At 39.9% G+C, this 25523-nt stretch overlaps 2 pseudogenes; one reads left to right on the top strand and one right to left on the bottom strand.

Annotated features, from left to right (window-relative positions):
* The first annotated feature begins 11268 nt into the window (after window positions 1-11268).
* LOC124087672 (olfactory receptor 7A5-like) lies at window positions 11269-12183 on the top strand (annotated as a pseudogene).
* Window positions 12184-16344: 4161 nt separating this feature from the next.
* On the bottom strand, window positions 16345-17173 carry LOC124088001 (olfactory receptor 7A10-like; annotated as a pseudogene).
* Between the last annotated feature and the right edge of the window lie 8350 nt (window positions 17174-25523).

Genomic DNA, 25523 nt, shown 5'->3' with positions numbered 1-25523 from the left:
TCTAACATGGTGGCAGGCGCAGAGAGATCAAGTCTCCGACATCTTCAACTGCGCGGGCATAGGGAGCCATAAACTGTCTAAATGCTGTTTGCTCAGGATCACTAGGCAATGCTGAGCTGACGTGGATCTGGGGTGTACAGGCTGGGCCCCTCAGAACACATACACAGAGCCCGAATCGGAGGCAATTAAGCTTCGGTTCACCTGCTTCGTGTGACTCAGCACTAAGGATCCCACTAAAATAATTGGTCGGCCCCTAGGAACTTACAGAGGTAAAAGCCAACCGAGCCTTCATAGGCAGTGGCCACAGGACTGAAACGGGGATTGGGAGAGACAGTCAGGACCCACCCGTTGCATTGGTCACCCGGCAAAGGGAACGAACGGTCACCAGTTGCATGGGAAACCACCATGACAGAGAAATGGCGTCACGGGCGGAGGAGATAACTGCATTGAAACCAGCACGACAGGTGTGTAATCCCCTAGTCATCTCTCTCCACACAGTGGGGAAACCTTAAGGGCCACTCCCAGCTCTCCTGTGAACGCAATAACCAGACCGAGGGAATCAGGAGTGGCGCGGGACCTCGCGGCGCGGAACTCCCGGCTACCGCTCCCACCAGTGCTGACAACTGAGGTCTCTTGCACCAGCTACCGGGGGCGTGGCTACAGGAGGGCAAGCAAATTCGCTGGGGGATCTCAGCCCCAAGCTCTACAAACTTAGGGTCTGAGGGAGGCAAACAGGGAGAGTGAGCCCAGGTGTTCAGGAAAACAGGGCTCCCAGGAGCAGCAGACCTGGCGTGTAGCCAGTATTGTGGTGAGCGCCACAGGTGAGCACGGCCTGGCTTGAGGAAACACAAGACAAGGCCCTAGACACTCAGGATTGGAGACCCGCCCAGTCTAGGAGAAAGAGCTGCTGCACAGTGAATGGTTCCCACCTATTGAGAGGAGAAGCTTGGCCCAGTGGGCACAGCTCCACCTACTGGAGGAGAAGTTAATAGAACTCTACGACTGCATTTATTATTATTATTATTATCATTTTTTTCTTTTTCTTTTTCTTTTTTTTTTCTTCTTTTTCTTTCATTTTCAATTTTTATTTGTTGTTGTTCTTTAACTTTTTTCAATGTTTCTAATTTTTTTTAATTTTTTTAATTTTATTATTATTTTTTTTAATTTTAATTTTCATTTTTTTATTATCATTATTATTTTTGTTAAAATTTTTTTTCTCGTCTTTTCTTTCTTTATTTATTATCTAATCTTTGTTATTTTTGTTTCTTTGGTCTTTTCATTTCTTTTCAATTTTCTTATTCCCCCTTCCTTGAATTCTACCTGCCTACTCGCATTCTCTTTAGTGACTTCTTCCCTTCCCTTCTAATATCTTTCCTCTCAAGCATCAAATAAATCTATAAGAGTAAACAGTAACTCAGCAGTCAAACAGAACAAGAAGTAACATGAGCAGCATAAAAAAGCAAGGAAGGAAAGGAGTACAAACAATGAAGGACAGCCTAAATATTCAGGAGGACCTAGAGTCAGCAGAAGAATGGTCATATAAAGAACTCAAGGAATACCTTAGACAGATGGAATGGAACCTTAAAGAAGATACGAGACAGCAAATCCAAACAGTGAAAGAACACTTTGAAAATGAATTACATAAACAGATAAAAGAAGAAGTTAAGCATCTTTATCAGGAGATAGAGATTATAAAAAAAAAAACCAAACAATAATTCTAGAAATGAAAGAAACGATAAACCAAATTAAAAACTCAATTGAGAGTATTACCAACAGAGTGGAGCAAGTAGAAGCCAGAACATCAGATAATGAAGACAAAATATATCATCTTGAAAAGAGCCTAGCCAACTCAGAAAGGCTGGTTAAAAACCACGAGAAAAACATCCAAGAGATATGGGATAACATAAAAAAACCAAACCTACGAGTCATCGGGATAGAAGAAGGTACAGAGATTCAAACCAAGGGAATGAGTAGCCTGCTGAATGAAATAATTACAGAAAACTTTCCAGAAATAAAAAAGGAAATGTATATACAAATTGTAGATGCATACAGGACACCGAGCACACAAAATCACAGTAGACCAACGCCAAGACACATTGTTATGAAGATATCCAATATACAGAACAAAGAGAAAATACTAAAAGCTACAAGAGAAAGGAGGCAGATTACATTCAGGGGTAAACCAATAAGGTTAACAATGGATTTTTCATCACAGACGCTGAAAGCGAGAAGATCCTGGAACAACGTATTTCAAACACTGAAAGACAATGGATGCCAACCAAGAATTCTGTATCCAGCAAAATTAAGCTTCAGGTACGATAACGAAATAAAAACCTTTCATGATAAACAAAAGCTAAAAGAATTTGCAGCCAGAAAACCAGCATTGCAAAGCATCTTGAGCAAAACACTACACGAGGAAGAAATGAAAAACAATAACCAAAACCATCAGTGGGAAGTGCCTCTATAAAGACAGAGGGCGGGGGGAAAGCTAACCATGGAGAAACAAACTAAATTAAAAAAAAAAAGAAGAAGATAAATAATCAAACATGGCTGGAAGTGCAAACCATATATCAATAGTAACTCTAAACGTTAATGGCTTAAACTCTCCAATAAAGCGACATAGGCTGGAAACATGGATTAAAAAAACAAATCCAACAATATGCTGCCTCCAGGAGACACATCTGATTGGAAAAGACATACACAGGCTGAAGGTGAAAGGTTGGGAAAAAATATACCACGCACACGGTCCTCGTAAGCAAGCAGGGGTGGCCATCCTCATATCGAATAAAATTGACTTCAAGACTAAATTAATCAAAAGGGATAAGGAAGGACATTATATACTGTTAAAAGGAACCATTCACCAACAAGACATAACAATTATCAATATTTATGCACCAAATAATGGTGCTGCGACGTTCATAAAACAAATTCTCCTCAAGTTCAAGAATCAAATAGACCACAACACAATAATTATGGGTGACTTCAACACACCTCTCTCACAATTGGACAGATCCTCCAAACAAAAGCTGAATAAAGAAACTATAGAACTCAATATCACAATCAACAACCTAGACTTAACTGACATATATAGAATATATCAACCATCATCAAGTGGATATACATTTTCTCAGCAGCACATGGATCCTCCTCAAAAATAGACCATATATTATGCCATAGGGCAACCCTCAGTAAATATACAGGGGTGGAGATAATACCATGCATTTTATCTGATCATAATGGAATGAAACTGGAAATCAATGATAAAAGAAGGAAGGAAAAATCCTACATCACATGGAAAATGAACAATATGTTACTGAATGATCAATGGGTTACAGAAGACATAAAGGAGGAAATCAAAAAATTCTTAGAGATAAATGAAAATACAGACACAACATATCGGAATCTATGGGACACTATGAAAGCAGTTTTAAGAGGGAAATTCATTGCTTGCAGGTCATTCCTCAAAAAAAGGAAAAACCAACAAATAAATGAGCTCACACTTCATGTCAAAGCCCTAGAAAAGGAAGAGCAAAACAACAGCAAATGTAGCAGAAGGCAAGAAATAATTAAAATCAGAGCAGAAATCAACAAAATTGAAACAAAAGAAACCATTGAAAAAATTAACAAAACTAAAAGTTGGTTCTTTGAAAAAATAAATAAGATCGACAGACCCTTAGCCATGCTAACGAAGAGAAGAAGAGAGAGAACTCAAATTACTAACATATGGGATGAAAAAGGCAATATCACAACAGACGCTACAGAAATACAGAAGACAATTAGAAATTATTTTGAAAACCTATATTCCAATAAAATAGAAGATAGTGAAGACATTGATAAATTCCTTAAGTCATATGATTTGCCCAAACTGAGTCAGGAGGATACTCACAACTTAAACAGACCAATAACAATAGATGAAATAGAAGAAGCAATCAAAAGACTTCCAACCAAGAAAAGCCCAGGACCGGATGGGTATACAGTGGAGTATTACAAAACCTTTAAGGAAGAATTAATACCAATACTTTTCAAGTTATTTCAGGAAATAGAAAAAGAAGGAGCTCTGCCAAATTCATTCTATGAGGCCAACATCACCCTGATTCCGAAACCAGACAAAGACACCTCAAAGAAAGAAAACTACAGACCAATATCTCTGATGAACCTAGATGCAAAAATCCTCAATAAAATTCTGGCGAATCGGATACAAAGGCACATCAAAAAAATTGTGCACCATGATCAAGTAGGATTCATCCCTGGGATGCAAGGATGGTTCAATATACGGAAATCAATAAATGTTATTCACCACATCAATAGACTTAAAAATAAGAACCATATGATCATCTCAATAGACGCAGAAAAAGCGTTCGACAAAGTACAGCATCCCTTTATGTTCAAAACATTAGAAAAACTAGGGATAACAGGAACTTACCTCGACATTGTAAAAGCTATCTATGCTAAGCCCCAGGCTAGCATCATTCTCAATGGAGAAAAATTGAAGGCATTCCCCCTAAAATCTGGAACAAGACAGGGATGCCCTCTATCACCACTTCTATTCAATATAGTTCTCGAAACACTGGCCAGAGCAATTAGACAGATGAAAGAAATTAAAGGCATAAAAATAGGAAAGGAAGAACTTAAATTATCACTATTTGCTGATGACATGATTCTATACCTAGAAGACCCAAAAGGGTCTACAAAAAAACTACTAGAACTAATAAATGAATTCAGCAAAGTGGCAGGATATAAAATCAACACGCATAAATCAAAGGCATTTCTGTATATCAGCGACAAAACTTCTGAAACGGAAATGAGGAAAAACACTCCATTCACAATATCCTCAAAAAAAATAAAATACTTGGGAATCAACCTAACAAAAGAGGTGAAAGATTTATATAACGAAAACTACAAAACCCTAAAAAGAGAAGTAGAAGAAGATCTTAGAAGATGGAAAAATATACCCTGTTCATGGATAGGCAGAACTAACATCATCAAAATGGCGATATTACCAAAAGTTCTCTATAGGTTTAATGCAATGCCAATCAAAATCCCAACGGCATTTCTTGTAGAAATGGATAAAGCAATCATGAAATTCATATGGAAAAATAAAAGACCCAGAATAGCAAAAGCAATTCTAAGCAGGAAGTGCGAATCAGGCGGTATAGCGATACCAGACTTAAAACTATATTACAGAGCAATAGTAACAAAAACAGCATGGTACTGGTACCAAAACAGGAGGGTGGACCAATGGTACAGAATAGAGGACACAGAGACTAATCCACAAAGCTACAACTATCTAATATTTGATAAAGGAGCTAAAAGCATGCAATGGAGGGAGGATAGCATCTTCAACAAATGGTGCTGGGAAAACTGGAAATCCATATGCAACAAAATGAAACTGAATCCCCTCCTCTCGCCATGCACAAAAGTTAACTCAAAGTGGATCAAGGAGCTAGATATCAAATCAGAGACTCTGCGTCTGATAGAAGAAAAAGTTGGCTCCGAGCTACATATTGTAGGGTCGGGCTCCAAATTCCTTAATAGGACACCCATAGCACAAAAGTTGATAACAAAAATCAACAAATGGGACTTACTGAAACTGAAAAGTTTTCTCTCAGCAAGAGAAACAATAAAAGAGGTAAATAGGGAGCCTACATCATGGGAACAAATTTTTACTCCTCACACTTCAGATAGAGCCCTAATATCCAGAGTATACAAAGAACTCAAAAAATTAAACAATAAGAAAACAAATAACCCAATCAACAAATGGGCCAAAGACCTGAACAGACACTTCTCAGAGGAGGACATACAATCAATCAACAAGTACATGAAAAAATGCTCACCATCTCTAGCAGTCAGAGAAATGCAAATCAAAACCACCCTAAGATACCATCTCACTCCAGTAAGATTGGCAGCCATTATGAAGTCAAACAACAACAAGTGCTGGAGAGGATGTGGGGAAAAGGGTACTCTTGTACATTGCTGGTGGGACTGCAAACTGGTGCGGCCAATCTGGAAAGCAGTATGGAGATTCCTGGGAAAGCTGGGAATGGAACCACCATTTGACCCAGCTATTGCCCTTCTTGGACTATTCCCTGAAGACCTTAAAAGAGCGTACTACAGGGATACTGCTACATCGATGTTCATAGCAGCACAATTCACAATTGCTAGACTGTGGAACCAACCCAGATGCCCTTCAATAGATGAATGGATAAAAAAAATGTGGCATTTATACACCATGGAGTATTACGCAGCACTAAAAAATGACAAAATCATAGAATTTGCAGGGAAATGGATGGCACTAGAGCAGATTATGCTTAGTGAAGCTAGCCAATCCCTAAAAAACAAATACCAAATGTCTTCTTTGATATAATGAGAGCAACTAAGAACTGAGCAGGGAGGAAGAGCAGGAAGAAAAGATTAACATTAAACAGATACATGAGGTGGGATGGAAAGGGAGAGAAAAGGGAAATTGCATGGTAATGGAGGTAGACCCTCATTGTTATACAAAATTACATATAATAGGTTGTGAGGGGAATGGGAAAATAAACAAGGAGAGATATGAATTACAGTGGATGGGGTAGAGAGAGAAGATGGGAGGGGAGGGAGGGGGGATGGTAGAGGATAGGAAAGGTAGCAGAATACAACAGTTACTAATAGGGCATTATGTAAAAATGTGGATGTGTAACCGATGTGATTCTGCAATCTGTATTTGGGGTAAAATTGGGAGTTCATAACCAACTTGAATCTAATGTATGAAATATGATATGTCAATAGCTTTATAATGTTTTGAACAACCAATAAAAAAAAGAAAGTGAAAAAAAATTTCACATTGTGCTCCACAAATACACATAATTGTTTCAATTAAAAAATAATAAAAAATTTAAAAGAATGACAGTAAAAAAATTGACAGAAATTAACATGAACTGAAGCAAGATATGTGTGAAGGTATGAACATGGAAAAATTTGGATTTATCAAATACCTCATCTGGTTCTGTCCTGTTTCCCCCATTACTTCTTATTCAACAGCACCCTAGAGAGTCTGTCCTATCAAGTAAGTACAAAGTCTAATTATTTAACTGACTGAAAAATATTTTATGGTATGGCTTAAAATTTACACTTCTGATGGTCTATGATATCGTTCTTCATTAAACCACTATAATATAATCAATCTACCATGATTTTTACTAAGGTATTGTGGGGTTGGTTATTTAAAACTGTGGTTCTGGACTAGGTTTATTTTGGTACTCTGGGGGACACTGGGAAATGGCTGGAGATGGCCTTGACTGAGACACCAGGATGGATGACTTGCTAACATCCCACCAGGCAGAGGACAGCACAGCAATGAGGCCTGGGAAGTCAATGGTCCCTTGACTCAGAAAGCTGGGTTGGGATCACGTGCACTTTTGGTATTGAAAGCTGCATTTAGATATTTTTCCCAGGTACCATAATTCTTCCCATTTCCAGAAAAAATAGAGCATCCCTTTTCCCACCCGTTTAAAACTTCCAACCCCATCAATCTGATAGCTCTTCATGTTTTTGCCAAGTAAATGGGTGTGCTTGAGATTTACAGTGGTTTCCTTCCAGCATTACTGGTTTTCTGTAAATATATGTCCAATCACCATTTCAGTCTATTTTGGTTCTAGTCTATTATTTACAGTAAACATTCCAAATAAGCATTGCAGATTATTATTTCTTAATTGATTTTCAGGTATTTTGGTCATAAAAACTTTAAAATTTTATTCAGATAAATGTATCTGCCTTCATACTTCTAAGTTTCTTGCCTTATTTAAGATAAATCTCCTACCCATAGATTTTGTATATATATTCTTCCTGGATGTTCATCTGAAATGTATTGGTTACATTTACACCAAATTCTTTAACTCCTCTGATTTTTTGGTAAGATATGCGAGCTAGAGGGCCATCTTAATTTTCCTCTAAATACACAGTGTTATGGTTTTGATAACCCAAAATTTCATTTGTGGAACAATGCAAGAAAGTATAGAGCTGAAATGATTGGTGTTATGAGATCTTCAAGCCAATCAGTGAATTAATCCCCTGATAGGGATTAACTGACTGGTGACTGTAGGCAGGTGGGGTGTGGCTGCAGGAGGTGGGTCCCTGGGGGCGTGCCTTTGGGATTAATATTTTGTCCTTGTTGAGTGGAGCGCTCTCTGCTTCCTGATCGTCACATCCTAGCCTGCTTTCCTCCATCACACTACTTTGCCTGACATTCTGCCTCACATCAAGTCCCAAACATTGGAGCTGTCCATCTTCAGGGTAACACGTATGAAACCATGAGTCCCTAAATAAACATTCCTTCCTTAAATTTTTTCTTGTCAGTACCTTTGGTCACATACTCAAAACTAAAAAGCTGACTAAAACAGACACTTACACCAGCTTTTATTTAACTTTTCAGGCTTTTCCAACTACATTCAAATATAATCTTGTCATTTAATAAATTTACATTTATGCTGAAACATAATTCCTCATTCATTCAACCAAATAATTCCAGGAATATATTATTCTAGAATATTTTATATATATTTACAGATACACATACTTAAGGATGTACCAATTTAATTAAATTTTGCTATTTTATATTTTTACTTTGTTTAATAATTCTTTCAATTTTGTTTGTTACACTTATTTTGACACTAAAGTATCCAACCTGGTCCTATTGCCTTGCATTTATTTTCATTCCAAAATTTCTTCCTTCAAAATGAACCCTATTATGATGTATAACTATAATACACTAACAAAAACACTAAAAAAAACTTCTCCCATGCTGGAAAATTTTTAAAATAATGCACATGTATTCACATATCATTGTGAAAACATAAAGGTGAAAATAGCAGATGAAAGTCCCTGCTCATTTGTCCCTTGCATAACAATGGCACAGAGTATAGCCAAATAAATGTGTGTGGCATCACGTCCTCAGGGATGTACCATATGGAGAGTGTCCTGTGTGTGAAAGGTTGTACTCATCACAGCAGGAGCATAACTTTGTAGAGTATGAGGAGGGGGCCTTCCATGTTGGACTAAGTCCAGAACCAGGACCAGGACGAGCCATCTGGTGTGTCAGAGAGAGGGCATCATAGAAGCAGAGAGCTGAACAGTGGTTGCCAGAGGCTGGGAGGACATGGTGGAGAGAGAGGAGGGCCCATGGGTACAGCCTGGAGCAGTAACTTCCCATGTCATGGTAACTGTTGTGGACAACACTTGTGGGTTTCAAAGCAGCTGGTGGAGAGTCTTTGTGATGGTTCCCACATGAAGAAACCATGGAATCAAGGTGCTGTATACACACACGACCTTGACCTGACGGTTACACAGTGTGGATGTATATTGACATGTCACATTGTACCCCAAATATGAACAACCATGAAGCATCAGTGGTAAACTTTAGAACAATTAAAAACAAAGACTAAGACCCAAGAAAAGAGCTATCTGAGGAAAGATGGAGGCCCTCCTCACCTGCCATCCAGTCCTGTGAAGACCAGTGGGGAAATCAGTGGGGGTGAGCACATGAAAGGCCATTCTGTCTCACAAACAAGACAAAGAGCATTTGTGGTTCTTGGTGTATTTCCTTTGGTGAGTTGTTGATTTACTCTCTAGGTAACGGTTTCTTCTATTTAGACGTTTGACGTATGTGCTTTTCAACACTCTGATGCTATCCTTACTCTGTTCTCTTGGCTAATGTGGTTTTGATCTCTTGTTTCTGCTGAGCATCAAGGGGATAGAATGGGACTTGGAATGCCACCAGACAAATGGAAAATGTTCCTTACTTCCAGTCTCCTGGGGACCTCCTGAGTTTATTAGCTCTGTCTCTTCCAGGTCCACTTATCACCCCCCTCTGTTCATTCATCATATTTTTATTGTTTCTTTTAACACAGGGCAGACAAAGGCCATAGAAAAAGGGAAATACAATGTAACCTGTGATGAAAAATTGACAGCCTGAGTCTCTGATGACCAATTCTACATCCTTTCAGGCAAGTTAATCTGATATCAGTAGCTGGAATCCATTTCTTTCTTATGGTGTGGCTGGGAGTGAGAAGACACTTGTGTTACCACATCGTGCTGCGTGTACAGGGCTGTGTGTGTTGGGTGGGTGTGTGTACCTTTAGCGATGAGAGCAGGTTTCAGAGGAGGGGTACCTGGGCAGTGTATACAGACTCTCCCCGGGTTTGATGGTTCTACCTGTTATTCCTCAACTTTTCAATGGTATAAAGCAATGTGCATTCTGAAGAAACTGCACATTGAATTTCAAACTTAGGTTCTTTTCCAGGCTGGTGTTAGGCTGTATGATACCCTCATGAGGCTGAGAACAGACAGCATGTGCCCTGCCAGTTTAACATTGCAAGGGCTTACAGGGGCTCAGAACTGCACTGAGGCTACAGTTACTGTGTTGCCCAGCTGGGATGTTCATGAGGTTACAGGCAGTCAAGGCATTTTCAATTTACAATATTTTTTTACTTGTTCTAGGTTTATTAGGCCATAATACAAATTATGGAATAAAAAATCATGGAATATCTTTTGTATTCTTAATGGGGATTCATTATCCAGAGCCCAGAGCAACTTCTATCATCTAAAGTATTATACAATTTAAAATTTTTTCTTATATCTTTCTATATCATAAGATTTTAGGTTATACTGCATGATATTCAAATGTCACCAGAAACTACAATTCTAAATACTGAATGCCATAGAAACTCTAGAGAGTCAAAAACTTCTAAATGTACAAGATTTTATAAACAGAATCTGAAAAGCATGACATTATTTTTCATTTTTATTTCAATCATAGTCTTCACTGGATTCAAAACCAAACTAAAATATACCCCTCAAACCAAAGGAAGACTGAAAAAATGGCACTTGAAAAACAGAAAGAGAATGTCACCTCCTGCAGAGAAATAAAGGTGTTGAAACAACAACAAGAAAAAAAAGATTTTAGGGATGCTTGTCTTTTTTCTGCATTGCTTGCACATTGTCTAGACAGCCCCAGGAACTGGGTTTATACTGAATTTGGTTCTGTAAAGGCATAAAGAAATTTGTTATTGTAGAATACATGATCTCTTGGGAAAAGCTGAGAATGGGAAATCATAAATGTTGGGGTGTTTCCTAAAGGGGAAAAGATTCACAGAGGAAACATAAAAATTGTTTCTTGGCTGTAACATAAATGAGACCATTTCTGAAAGGTTAGTCATGCATGTCTGATTATTGTTGTTGTTGTCTCTCTCTCTCTCTCTCTCTCTCTCTCTCTCTCTCTCTCTCTCTCGTCAGATGGACCATGTGGAACAAGGGAATGGTACACACATTTCAGAATTCCATCTTCTAGGATTTTCAGAGCAACCTGGATGGCAACCCTTCCCCTTTGGACTTTTTCTCTCCATGTACCTGTGTGGGAACCTGCTTATCCTCCTAGTCATCACCTCAGTCTCCCACCTGCACACACCCATATACTTCTTCCTCAGCAACCTGTCTTTCTGACATCTGTATCACCTCCACCACTGTCCCAAAGATGCTGGTGAACATGCAGACACAGAGCGAGGCCATAAGCTTTGAAGGCTGCATCATGCAGATGCACTTTTTCATAGTCTTTGCCAGTTTGTGAAACTTCCTCCTGGCTGTTATGGCCTATGACCACTTTGTGGCCATCTGACACCCCCTGCACTACACAGTCATCATGAACCCCCAGCTCTACATGTTGATGGTTGTGGTGTGCTGGATCCTGAGTGTCCTGCATGCCCTGTTACAAAGCTTAATGGTGTTGCAACTGTCCTTCTGCACAGACTTGGAAATCCCCCACTTTTTCTGTGAACTTAATCAGGTGGTCCAACTTGCCTGTTCCGACACTTTCCCTAATGACATGGTGATGTACTTTACATCTGTGCTGCTGGGTGGTGGGTCCCTTGATTGCATCCTTTACTCTTATTCTACGATAGTTTCCTCCATAAATTCAATCTCTTCAGCTCAGGGCAAGTACAAAGCCCTCTCCACCTGTGTGTCTCACCTCTCTGTAGTCTTCTTTTTTTACTTAATGAGCTTCAGTGTGTACCTTAATTCTGCTCTGACCATAATTCACACTCAAGTGCAACAGCCTCGGTGATGTACAGCGTGGTCACCCCCATGCTGAACCCCTACATCTATAGTCTGAGGAATAAGGACATCAAGAGCACTCCAAGAAGATACCCCTGAGGAAAACTGTAATGGTGGATTTCCAGGACTCTCCCTGACTGCAGGACTGTCCTCCTCAGAGATAGTGACTGCAGTTCCATGGTCAGGTCACGGAAGTACAACTTGTTCCTCCAAGATTTTTCTTTGAGTGTCAAGTTTCTTTAACTTTGATGACTTTATATAATTTAAAAAACTCCCTTTATTAAAATTTCTGCTGTTTCTAATATTCAATGGTATTTTTCCATATTGTCATTTTTGCTACTTTCTCAAAGTTTTTACCAATTTTTGGAAATATTTTGAGTTTCCCACTGTCCAATGTGATTATTATTCACACTAATGCGGTATGAACTACATTAGGCAGCTGAGGTCGTTTGTATAACTTTAGAGCAGGAGACAATCTCAAAGTATAGTTTTTGACACCTGCATTCCTGATTCCTTGCTCATCTCTCCTTAACCACTCTCTCTGGTAACACAGACCTTAACATACTAGTATGTTTCCCAGCTGTCACGGGTGTTTGTTCTCCCCATGATGGTCTTGTTTCTCTCCAGCATGGTCCTCAGTACGTCCTGTTTACCCTGCATAGTGTAGTAAGGCCAAAATTATGAATCTAATACAAGTTAGAACTATAATGGACATAATGTACACTGAGAGACCAATTTTAATGTCTTAGTTGACTTAGAGTCAGATATGACCAAGAATCCTGTGGACTAAAATGTTCAACCATACTTGAATTACTCTGGAAGATTTCTTTTTGGTGATGTCATGGTTCTGGAGCAACTGGGCCTGGTGCATGAGAACCAGCCCCAACCTACTTAAGAAAGTGAGCCAGATGGACCCAGAGTGCAGAGTTTACTGGGGACTTACTGACAGAAGCCTGGTCCTGGACAACAGTGACACCAAGTGGATCCCTGCAGTTTGGGTCAGAGGAGGAGCATATATATGGGTTAGGACAATGACTTCATCTGAGCAAGAATGTACCTGGTTTATCTTAAGCTTATATCAATTCAGGGGCGTCCCTGGAGCCAGATCCAGCTGTACAGCTGCACACACCAGGTTGATGGCTTGATCTGCTAGAGTTTGCTGGAAACTCTGCAGGAAACACCACTGTGGGTTACTCTGGGGCAATTGTAGTGGCTAAGACTCCAGATGGCTGCAGCTGTGTCACGCTGGGTCCATGCACACATCTAGTCACCGAAGTATAGACACTCCCTGTCCACACCATGGGGTTCCACTTGACCGAAAGACCTGGTGAATTTTCTATATTATTTCATCTCATGTTTCTGCTTAAAACTCTCCAGTGCTGCCAACTAATACGACTCCCTCCATTGTCATTACCAAACTATCTCCCCCTTTACACGCTTTGCCACACACATTAGTGTGTAAGTGAGTGACAGGAGCATCACTGTCATCAATTCCTCTTTAATCTCCTAAATTCTCTTAAAACCTCATGGTCAAAGGATGACTCATGCAAGACATTGACTAAGAGGCCCAGTTATGGCTCTGGTGATGGAGACTTCTGCTTTGGACCTACAGGGTACTTCTAGGCGGGAAAACAAAAACTCTGCTCTGCAGGGACAGGAAGGTATTGGGGATTGAGATTTGTCAAATTTTGCTATGTGCATGCGCAGATATGGTATACAGAACCTCTCTTTTATTTACAATTGTAATGCAATAATAAAAAAAAATGAAATTTTTAAAATATGATTTCAATCACTCCCAAATGCTTAGAAGGTAATATAAATCATATTCTGTTTTTTAATACAATGATCTGAAATGAACGTGAATATCCAGGTCATTAGGAATAATGCCATCAAATATTAGAACAGATGCCAAAAATAAGAAACAACAGATTATTCTGAATGACCTCTGATCTGTTTGTATCAATCACTGTATCAGTAAGCCATTGCTGCATAACTATCTATTCCCAAGGCAAATTGTTTAAGATAATGTTTTTCTTATTTCATGGGCACCTAACAGAATGTGCCTGTCATACTTCTCTTAGCGAGGCATGCTCCAATGTCACTCATGTTGTTGTAAATTAAATAATGAGAGCTGCATGGTATTCCATTGTGTAATATGTACTGCAGTGTATTTATAAATGTGCCAATGAACGTCAAAAGCACTGTATTAAATTGGCTTTATTTCTTGCCATCCTTTTTTTTTCCTAAGCTTCTTTGCTATATTTTCTCTCATAGTGCACATAGATTACACAATACCATGAGAAAGTAAGGACCAACATAGCAGGTGAAGTCCCTGAATATCTGTGTGGATGACCTGAGGATATCATTCTGGTGAATAGAGAAAATAATGAGATATATGTGTGTATGGTTGCTGTCTTCAGGGATAAATCTTATGAAAAAATGCCATCCTAAAATTACACCATCATCATGGTCTGCACAGATTCTTATGGAATATGGTCTGGGGAGATCTTTGCATTTTGAAAGAAGACTAGAGTCAGAAATGAAGCACACCCATTAGATTTGTCAAAACAGAGATTAACCCCACCTCACCCCCCCAAAAAAAAAGAAAAAATGACACATACAGCAGTGATAAAGTCTATTTTAATGTATATACCAATGCACAATGAAGCCCACCATTCTGTATAATTAAAATACATGAATAAAAAGCTTATATAATAATATTTTCCAACCTCCCTCTGTCTCCTTCCCCCTTCCCTGTCAGCAAATCGGGGTCTCTATTCCACACTCTGCTTCTGTGACAGCAATGATCTACCCATCCCTTATCTACCCACCAACAGTGAGAAGCTTGCAGTGCTTAGACACAGAGCCCATGAAGACGTGCACACCTCACCTCCAGGTTGGGCTCTAGACATCCTCATTCCCACAGTGGTCAACACTGTCCATTGGTCAAATTTGTCTCTTAAGTGTGTGAGGGTGATAGTACCTGATTATCCAGAGACATTTCCAAACATACATTCTCCAGGATCTGCTCCCAACCAAGACAAAGAATATATCTTTCCCAAAACAATCAGGTGATCTTTTCCCAACACTTTATTATTAAGATTTTCAGAGGTACACTGAGGTGACCGAATTGTGCCCAGAGCAGCCCCACTAACTCACCACACATCTGCAAGAAACTTTCTGATACTTTTGCTTTCTTACATGTCTTCCCCTCTACTCACTCCTCCTCCCCCACGTATCCATGCATCCACCCATCCACCCACCCATCAGCCCATCATGGGAGTTTATTCCTCCTGATGCTGCTCTGCTGGGTCTCCTCCCAGGGCCATCTTGGCTAATCAGGAACTATATTTGTAGCTCCTTAGCTCAGTTCCATGGTGACCTTCTCATTGTCACATTCCCATTCACTCCATGAGAACTGGCTGCCTTACAAACTCCAATCACTTTGTCATACACAGGATGTAATAATGGTGCACAAAATATCATATTAAACAAAACAGGCATTTTCATATATTTTCTGATGCAACACAAGAAATAACTGCAGGAAAGCAGGGGGGTGGCCAGAGGAAGAAACATATGAGAATCAGAGAAATCAGAATATTAATGAACATAGAGGAGGAAACTGCGGGATATAAAGGGAAAGATAGGCTCTCCTCCCATCACCTGACAGAGAATCACCTTTTCTGGCTTGAAGCTTTGGGCTTTGCCATCTGAATCACTTCTTCATCCTGGGAGCCCTTAGAGGCTTTCTTTCCAAAGAATATTTTTGGGCCAGCTTTATTTCTTTATTCCACAGATTGTGGCTGAGGAGGCTCCTTTAGGGGGTGATGATGGTGAACCCCATCAAGGCTGCAGCACTTCAAGGCACTTCAAGGTTCTAGAACCAAGAAACCCTTTGACTTGCGCAGTGAAACAGGGAGACAACTATGAGTTGAGACACAAACAGAAAGCACATTATAATATTTCTGCTTTGTTGTATAAATTCCACTAAAAAAATAAAAAGAGTTAGAGTAAGAAAAACTATGATCAACCTGCATATATATGTTGACTGCCCTATTTGCAATAGTCAATATGAGAAATCAACCAAGGTGTCCATTGGCTGAAGAGCAGAAAAAATATATGTAGTACAAGCATATGGTCGACTCTTATTCAGTCAAAAAAAAAAAAAAAGAATGAAGTCCTGTAATTCAACACAACTTGGATAGAACTGGAGCACATCATGTTAAGTGGACTCACCAGGCAAAGAAGGAAAATTACTGTCTATAGTTGCCCTCCCAAGTGTCTTCTCAGAGCACTCTTAATGTCCTTGTTCCTCAGACTGTAGATAAAGGGGTTCAGCATGGGGGTGACCACAGTGTACATCACCTAGGCTGTTGCAGTAGAGCATGAGTTTGGGGTAACAGGAGAACTGAGGTACACACCCAGGCTTGTGCCATAAAATAAGGAGACCACAGAGAGGTGAGACACACAGGTGGAGAAGGCTTTGTACTTGCCCTGAGCTGAAGAGATTGCACGGATGGAGGACACGATCTTGGAGTAAGAGTAAATGATGCCAGTGAAGGTGCAGCAAGCCAGAAGTAAAGATGAAAAATATATCACTATGTCATTGAGAAAAGTGTCAGAACAAGCACAGTGGACCACCTGGTTAAGTTCACAAAAGAAGTGGGGGATTTCCACATTTGTGCAGAAGGACAGTCGCAACCCCATTAAGCTTTGTAACAGGGAATTTGGGAAATTCAAGGTCCAGCACATCAGAACCAGCAACACACAGAGCCCATGGTTCATGATGACTGTGTAGTGCAGTGGGTGACAGATGGCCACATACCGGTCATAGGCCATCACAGTAAAAAGAAAGATGTCCAGCCCTGCAAAGTGTATGAAAAAGTACATCTGGGTGATGCAACCTGCGTAGGTAATGGCCTTGCTCTGTCTGGATGTTCACCAGCATCTTGGGGATGGTGGTGGAGGTGAAGCAGATGTCCACAAAGGACAGGTTGGAGAGGAAAAAGTACATGGGTGTGTGCAGGTGGGAGTCTGAAATGGTGGCTAGGATGATGAGCAGGTTCCCCCTCACAGTGACCAGGTACATGGACAGGAACAGCCCAAAGATGAGGGGCTGCAGTTCAGGGTCCTCTGAAAATCCCAGAAGAATGAATTCTGAAATCTGTGTGTCATTCCTTGATTTTTGTGGTGGCTGTGACAATTAGTGGAAAAGAGAAAGAGAGAGAGGGAGAGAGGGAGAGAGGGAGAGAGAGAGAGAGAGAGAGAGAGAGAGAGAGAGAGAGAGAGAGATGAATTACTATTTAATTTCTATTTCGCTCTCATATGTTGTTGTAGTAAAACATCATTTTTATATTTTATCTTTATCTGGTCTCCTTTCAAGACATCACCCTAAACTTTTTATTTTAGAAAATTCTTCCCATTTCTCAGCATTTCCTCAAGTTCAGTATTCTACAATTATAGTGAGAGACTCCTAATGCATTTGAAGAACAAAAGCTGAGTATATACTATGTTCTAGAAATAATCTAGAAAATGTGTGAACCATTCAGAAAAAAAAATGTCCCTACAATCTAAAGATGGATAAAAATTAAAAGCAAACTTGCAAAATTATCTAAAATGACAGGGAAGATAGATGCTTGAAAGAAGAGGAAAGAAGGTAAGAAACAAGACAGTGGATAAAGATGCTTTTTTAAAAATCAACTTCTGGCGAGACCAGCAAAGAAAGTGACAAATCAGATTTGAACAAAATCTGAAGAGAGAAAGAGCAAGTGCCACAAAGAGCAAGTCATCAGGGAAGGTTGTCTGGCAGGAGGTACAGACTATGCAAAGGCCCTGAGGAAGGTGCCCATTTCAGATATCTAGGGCTAACAAGAACTAGGGTGGCAAGAGGAAAGACCAAGAGGGACAGGGGTGGCTCAAAGGCTGAGAGCACAACAGTGGTTACCCGGGGATGGGAAGGTGAGCAAGGAAGGGAGGACATACGTGGGTTAATTGATGGTTACAAAAACACAGGAGAATTAAATTCTAGTGTTCCACAGCACAGAAGTGGGCCTTGGGCTACCGATATTTTTTCGTAATTTCAAAGTAGTTAGAAAACAGGAGTTTGAGATTTCCTGTCGGTAGTAATGGTAAACATTCAAGGGCATGGGTATGATAATTACCCCAATTTGGTCATTAAACATTTACACATGTATTTATAGACAGAGAGAGAGAGAGAGAGAGAGAGAGAGAGAGAGAGAGAGATGCATTATTCTTCACCAAAATATATGCAATTAAATATGTGTGATCTGAACATGTAAATAAATTTAAAAAGAAGGTTCTCCTTATAATTTCTTCTGTAGGATAGTTTCCTTGGAAGTATCTATCCCAAGATGTGATTATGCTTGTTAAGAGAAGATCCATGTGTAGCTCTTTGGATCTCAGAGCTTAAAGCAACTTGCTGAGTTAAAAAATGTCAGCCCAGTAATTGTATTTGTTATGATTGCATGAACATAGTAAAGCACCCGGAAACTCCATTTCTTTAACTGTAAATGTGATGATAATGGTACCCAATACATAAGGACATTTTGAGAAGCAAATGAGGTAATGTGTAGGTAATTTTAACTTAATTTACAGAAGGTGGGTAGTGGAGAGGGATGTGGACAGAGATGGTGAACAATGTTGAATATAGATGCAAAATAAATGAATCCATGCTGAGATCCCTGCACAGCTCTGATTATTGCAGCACTGTTAACAACACCCAAGATGTGGAATCTGCCAGGGGATGAATAGGGAAAGAAAATGTCCATTAGTAGTAGGATGGATACAAAATACAACAGAATCTTATTCAGCCTAAGAAACAATGAAATCTTGTTATTTGTAGCAACGTGGATAGAAATGGAGCTCATTATTATAAGTGAAATAAGCCCCAGACAGAAAGACAAATCCCTCACGCTGTCATTCTTGTGTGGAAGCTACAGCTCCTGAAAGAGAGTGGAATCATGGTCGCTGAAGACAGGGAAGTTATGGAGGGAGGGAAGATGGAGGCAGGGGAAACGCTAAGCTCCCACACACTGATAGGCAGGAGGAGCAGCTCTGGTGGTCTGTAGCAGGGGAGGGGAACGGTAGCCACAGAAACCTTCCAACATTTCAAAGTAACTAGAAGAGTCTGAAGTTTCTCAATATGTAGAAGTCATTAATGCTTGAGGAGAAGGAAATGATAACTACCCAGACTGGTTCATTTCACAAAACATGCATCTTCCAAATTATTCTACGCACCTAATAAATATAGGGATGTTATGTGTCCATTAAAATATTTTAAAAATCGTATTTAGCATGTTGAAGAACCAAGTAGTCTTGTGCCACTGAAACATCAAGACAAACGATTCTGCCCAACTCTTTGCTTTTGCACTATTAAATTTGCTACAAAATATTTCCTTTGAATTGTAGTGCATTGTCATGTGATTTCTACCTGTTGTCTTGAGACCTGGCCGCTGTATCAGGAATCCCCATTAGGAATGTGGAAGCTGGTGGACTTATGATGGGGTTATGTCCTGATAAAGCCACCAGAAGAGTTGTAACATCATAAGTCAAAAATGCACTAACATCCTCAACCCACCAACATCCCAGCTGAGTAGCATGGCAGCTGTGGAGTCTCAGGTGCTCACCCAGGGGGATGGTCTGGCTGACCAGGAGTCCAGCTCTGTGCTACAAGAGTGCAGCATCATTAAAGGGTATTGTATTACATATCACCAGCCTGGAAAAGATCAAAATTGAAAATTCAAAGTAGATTCTTTGTATAATGCATATCATTTTTAGATCCTCATAAAGTTCAAAAAGTCATGATTATTTTGAGCCTCATAATTTGGGGGACTGTCTGCATGCCATTCTCAGGTTCACTTGCTCTGAAAGCAACACACACACTCGCACATACACATACACACAATAGCCCAATGTGTTCACATCATGCTCTTCTCACCCCAGTCACACTATACAACAGGAATGGATACAAGGCAAGCTGTCAAATTCAGATTCACTTTCCCCTAAAGAATGAAGCAATGGTGCTCAGAAACTCCAGGTTCGCGGTCTCCCATCACAGGTAACCTTGGAGATCCATTTTTGTATGGTCATTATCTGCTCTGCATTTAAAGAAACAAGAAATACGCTCAATAAAGAGAAGTAGATGTAAAAGGGACCTGAGAGAGGATCCGTCTAAGAAGGCAGGGGTCCTTAGGATGCTGCAAGGAAGGAGAAGCTGCCTTGATTCTGGTGGCATTTCCCTCCCATGTTTCCCTCGGTGGCCAGCAATACTATAAGGGATCAAAATAAAGAAAGGGCATCTTTTCACGATCCAGAAACATCACATCAACATTCAAATAGACAAACTGAATGTTGCAAGCCATCAACCCATGAAAGGAAGTTCACCAAGAACAACAAATGCTCTCCACACTGTCCCTGGAACAGCAGGGGAATGGCCTCTCTGAGGCTTCTACTCTCTGGCCATGAGAGGAAGAGAACAGCCACGTCCTGTCAGTCCAAGGTGGAGCATACTGAGGAACGGCAGCATAGGAGACATATACAGCTCCTCAGACTGCTCATTAGGTGTGTTCCTCATTATGGCAACACTGGGCACACAACCAATTCCCCTGCTGGACACTGTTCTGTACACAAGAAAGTTTCATTTTCAAGCAGATTCTCTATTCCCAAGAGACAGAATTAAAGTCAGCAGAATTCATCCTATTACTTCATCTCACGCCCTCTTCTTCCTTCCAGAGATTTAACCTCATGACACCCCAAGCTTAAGTTCTCTTCCAAGTCTGACAGGAAGAACCTATCTTATCCATGAGACTTGGAATGGTTAGGTGATGTGTCCACTTGGGCCCATTGAGAGTCAGGATCTCAACACATGAATTTTGGAAGAGGCAGAAATATTAATTCAATAACAGAATAGAATTGCCCCAGACCAGGAACTACCTGCCTTGAACAGGTGCTCAATAGGCATTTGGGAGGGAAAAACATGGTGGTGGGAAGGGAGTGAGCCGCCAGGGCCCTGTGCTGCCAGACCTGCAGATCTCACCTAGTCAGAATACTGCATCTCTGAGGTGTAGGAGCACCCCTATCCAGCTGCTCTCCGCAGAAGTCACCAGCGCTGTGACCCCATGCAGGGCTCCGGGCCTCAGCGTTCCAGGGGGTCATCCAGAATTGGAGCAGGACCTAAGCCTGGGGGAGGGCCTTAGCAGAATCACCTATGAACACATCCGCAGATGGCCAAGATGTCACTCGGCTCCCACACAGGTCACTCAGCTGCTACCTACCTACAGCCCAATGCCATCACCCAGCTCTCCCCACCTCACCAGGCTTCCTCCACCTCACCAGACACCCAGGCACTGAAAGCAGGCCACCACCATCTTGGCTCAACATTCTTGCCATATTATCTGGGGGCAGTTCCCAGATAGGATCTCTAGTGGCCAGGTACCAGATTTCCAACCTTTCCCCTCCCCAACGGCAGTAACCCAACACAGTAGTTGCCCAAACAGGTGTGCAGTGAGACCAGGGAGCTGCCCACAGCTCAATTGAGAGTTTCTTCAATTGGAACTGCTAGGGGAGATGGAAAGACCAGTAACCGGGAAATCTCCAGGAAAGAGAGGGAGATAGTAACAGGCACTCATGTCATATGAGCGAGCGGTCCCAAAAAGAGACCCGTGAGGTGCATTTTTCTGCAGGGACTGGTGGTGCCACTCCCTGGATCCATGCACCCTGCACCAGGACCAATCTTCCCACCCTGGTTACCTCCACCATCCAGAGGACAGAGACACCAGCTTATAACAGAGGACGCACCTACTGGATGAGAAGAGAATCAGGACAGATATGGATCTCTAAAACTAGACCCTGGCTTCTTCCTTTGAGGTTTTGGTTGGTTGGTTGGTCGGTTGGTTGATTTTTTTTCTCTTCTACCCCTCCATCCTCCGGCCCTCACATCCCCAACATACGTGAAACCAAGAACTTTGCATGAAATAAGACTTTGAGGACTGTGTCATCTGAATAATATAATATAGAGGTATTATATATGTCCCTTTTTCTTTCTCTTTTTATTCTTTCATTTTTCTTTCCCCCTCCAATTTTTACTGTGTTAACATCTGTATTTTTCTAAATACCTGTGTGTGTTTGTTTTATGTATTCTACTGTCATTCCACGTACTTGCCTAATCCTCTTGCTACTAACCCTCTTTCACTAGATTTCTCCTTCCCGCTTCCTAAAATATATTACATATATATCCTCACATCCTACCTCCTCAGCACATCGTCCTAGGCCACACCCCCAGTTTATTGTCCACTGTCAGAAACTGTAAACCCTTTTACAAAACTACTGATTATATTTTACATAATAATTTAATCCAACATTTCTGCACAATGAGACTAAACTGTAAACGTTTTAAAAACAAGAAATTGTTCATAGGTGGTATATTGTTGATATTGGGATCTGTTAACATTGTCCTTCCCCACAAAGGAGAGGTCTTGGAACCCTCAAGAGCACTACAAACCTATAGGGTAAAAACAATAATAATCTAGACCTGCAGAGCTGAAAGGAAGACACGAGCAACATGAAAAGACAAGGGAAGAAACTGCCTCCAAACAAATGAAGACACCACATCATTAGAATCATTGGCAGCCACAGCAGGAGGAATGACAGAGAAGGAGTTTAGGATGTACATGGTTACAGTGTTCTGTGAGCTCAAGGAAGATATAAGAGAGCAAATACAGGCAGCTAAAGATCACTTTGACAAGGAGCTACATAAACAAATACAAGACGCAAAAGATCACCTCAACAGGGAGATAGAGGTGCTAAAAAACAAACAGAAATCCTTGAAATGAAAGAAACAATAAACCAAATTAAAAGCTCTAAGTTGTCTACCAATGGAGTAGACCACTTAGAAGATAGGACATCTGAAAATGAAGACAAAATATATAATCTTGAAAAGAATATAGAGCACACAGTGATAATGGTAAGAAACCATGAGCAGAACATTCAAGAATTATGCGTGAGAATAAAAAGAACAAATTTAACAGTTATTGGGATAGACGAAGGGATAGTTGTCCAAACCAAAGGAATGAACAATCTATTCAGTGAAACAATATCAGAAAATTTTCCAAACATGAAGAATGAATTGGAAATCCAAATTCAAGAATCCTACAGGATGCCAAGTATACAAAAATCCCAACAGATCCACACCAAGGCACACTATAATGAAAATGCCCAACATACAGAATAAGGAGAGAATTTTAAAAGCCACAATAGAGAGGAGTAAGATTACATATAGGGGAAAAACAATTAGGATAATGGCAGATTTTTCAACACAGACCCTGAAAGCTAGAAGATCCTGGAACAACATATATCAAGTTCTGAAAGAAAATGGGTGCCGACCAATAATCTTGTATCCAGCAAAATTAAGCTCTAGATTTGAAGATGAAACAAAAACCTTCCATAATAAACAAAAGTTAAAAGAATTTATAGCTAGAAAACCGACACTACAAAACATCATTGGAAAAAATATTCCATGAAGATGAAACAAAAAACAAAGAAAATCAGCAGAGGGAGGTAGTACCCTAAAGGAAAAACCAATCAGAGAGAAAATCAAGTCAAGTTATATAACAAAAATAAACAAATATGACTGGAAATACAAACAATGTCTCAACAGTAACCCTGAATGTTAATGGCTTAAATTCACCAATCAAAGGACATAGACTAGCAAATTGGATTTAACAGAAGACCCAACAATATGCTGCCTCCAGGAAACTCATCTGATAGGAAAAGATATACACAGACTGAAGGTGAAAGTTTGGGACAAATCATACCACTCAAACGGACTGCGGAAGCAAGCAGGGATTTCCATCCTCATATCAAATAAAGTAGACTTCAAGCCAAGATTAATCAAAAGGGATAAAGATGGACATTACATACTGCTCAAGGGAACCATACACCAACAATACATAACAATCATAAATATATGTGCCCCCAAACAATGGTTCAGCTATACTCATCAAACAAATTCTTCTCAAGTTCAAGAGTCAAATTGATCACAACACAATAATCTTGGGTGACTTTAACACACCTCTCTCAATATTGGATATATCTTCGAAACAAATTTTGAATAACAAAACTCTAGAACTCAATAATATTATCAATAACTTAGACTTAACTGACATATATAGAATATATATATATATATATATATATATATATATATATATATATATATATATATATCTCCAAAGGACTTAAAAACAGGACACAGCCACATCAATGTTTATAGCAGCACAATTCACAGTAGCTAAACTGTGGAGCCAATCTAGATGCCCTTTAATGGATGAGTGGATGAGTGGGTATAGTCCAAGGAGAGGGATAGCTGGGTCAAATGGTGGTTCCATTCCCAGATTTCCAAGGAATTTCCATACTGCTTTCCATATTGGCTGCACCAATTTGTAGTCCCACAGCAATGTATGAGTGTGCCTTTTCCCCCACATCCTTGCCAACACTTATTGCTGTTTGTCTTCATAATAGCTGCCATTCTGACTGGAGTGAGATGGTATCTTAGAGTAGTTTTGATTTGCATTTCTCTAATTGCTGGAGATGATGAATTTTACTCAGCAATAAAAGAGAATAAAATCATGCAATTTGCAGGTAAATGGTTGGTGTTGGAGAAGATAATGCTAAGTGAAGTTAGCCAATCCCAAAAAAACAAATGCCGAATGTTTTCTCTGATTATAAGGAGACTGACTCATAATGGGGTAGGGAGGGAGAGCATGGGAAAAATAGATGAATTCTAGATAGGGCAGAGGGGTGGGAGGGAAAGGGAATGGGCAGGAGATTAGCAAGTATGGTGGAATATGATAGACATTATTATCCAAAGTACATGTATAAAGACATGAATTGGTGTGAACATAATTTATATACAGAGGCATGAAAATTTGTTCTATATGTGTAATAAGAATTGTGATGCATTCCGCTGTCATGTATTTAAATAATAAACCAATAAAAAATAGGCATTTGGGTTCCACACACAAAGGAGATGGAAATGCATAGATTTGATCATTGCACATGGTACATACATTTCAAATTAGCACCATGACCCATACGTGTGTATAATTATGTGTCAACTAAAAATAAACTTTAAAAATCATGTCATCTGCAAAGGACTATTTGACTTCCTCTTTTCCAATTTACATGTTATTATTATTTTTCTTAACTACTTGCTCTGATTGGAACTTACAGTACTAAGAATATCAGTATAAGCACAGGTATTTTTTTTCTTGTTCCAGATCTTAGGGAAGCCCCATTTAGTATTATGTCAGCTGGGGATTTATCATTCGTGAACTTTATTGTGTTGAGAAATTTCTTTCTCTTCCTAATTTTTTTCTAATTACCTAATTTCATGAGAGTTTTTACTATGGAGGGATGTTGAA

This window comes from Marmota monax, unplaced genomic scaffold (assembly GCF_021218885.2).
Source record: "Marmota monax isolate L192 unplaced genomic scaffold, Marmota_monax_Labrador192_F-V1.1 WCK01_AAM20220418_F8-fsc00021, whole genome shotgun sequence".
In the NCBI taxonomy this organism is placed as follows: Eukaryota; Metazoa; Chordata; class Mammalia; order Rodentia; family Sciuridae; genus Marmota; species Marmota monax.
This window is presented reverse-complemented; position numbering and strand designations above follow the sequence as displayed.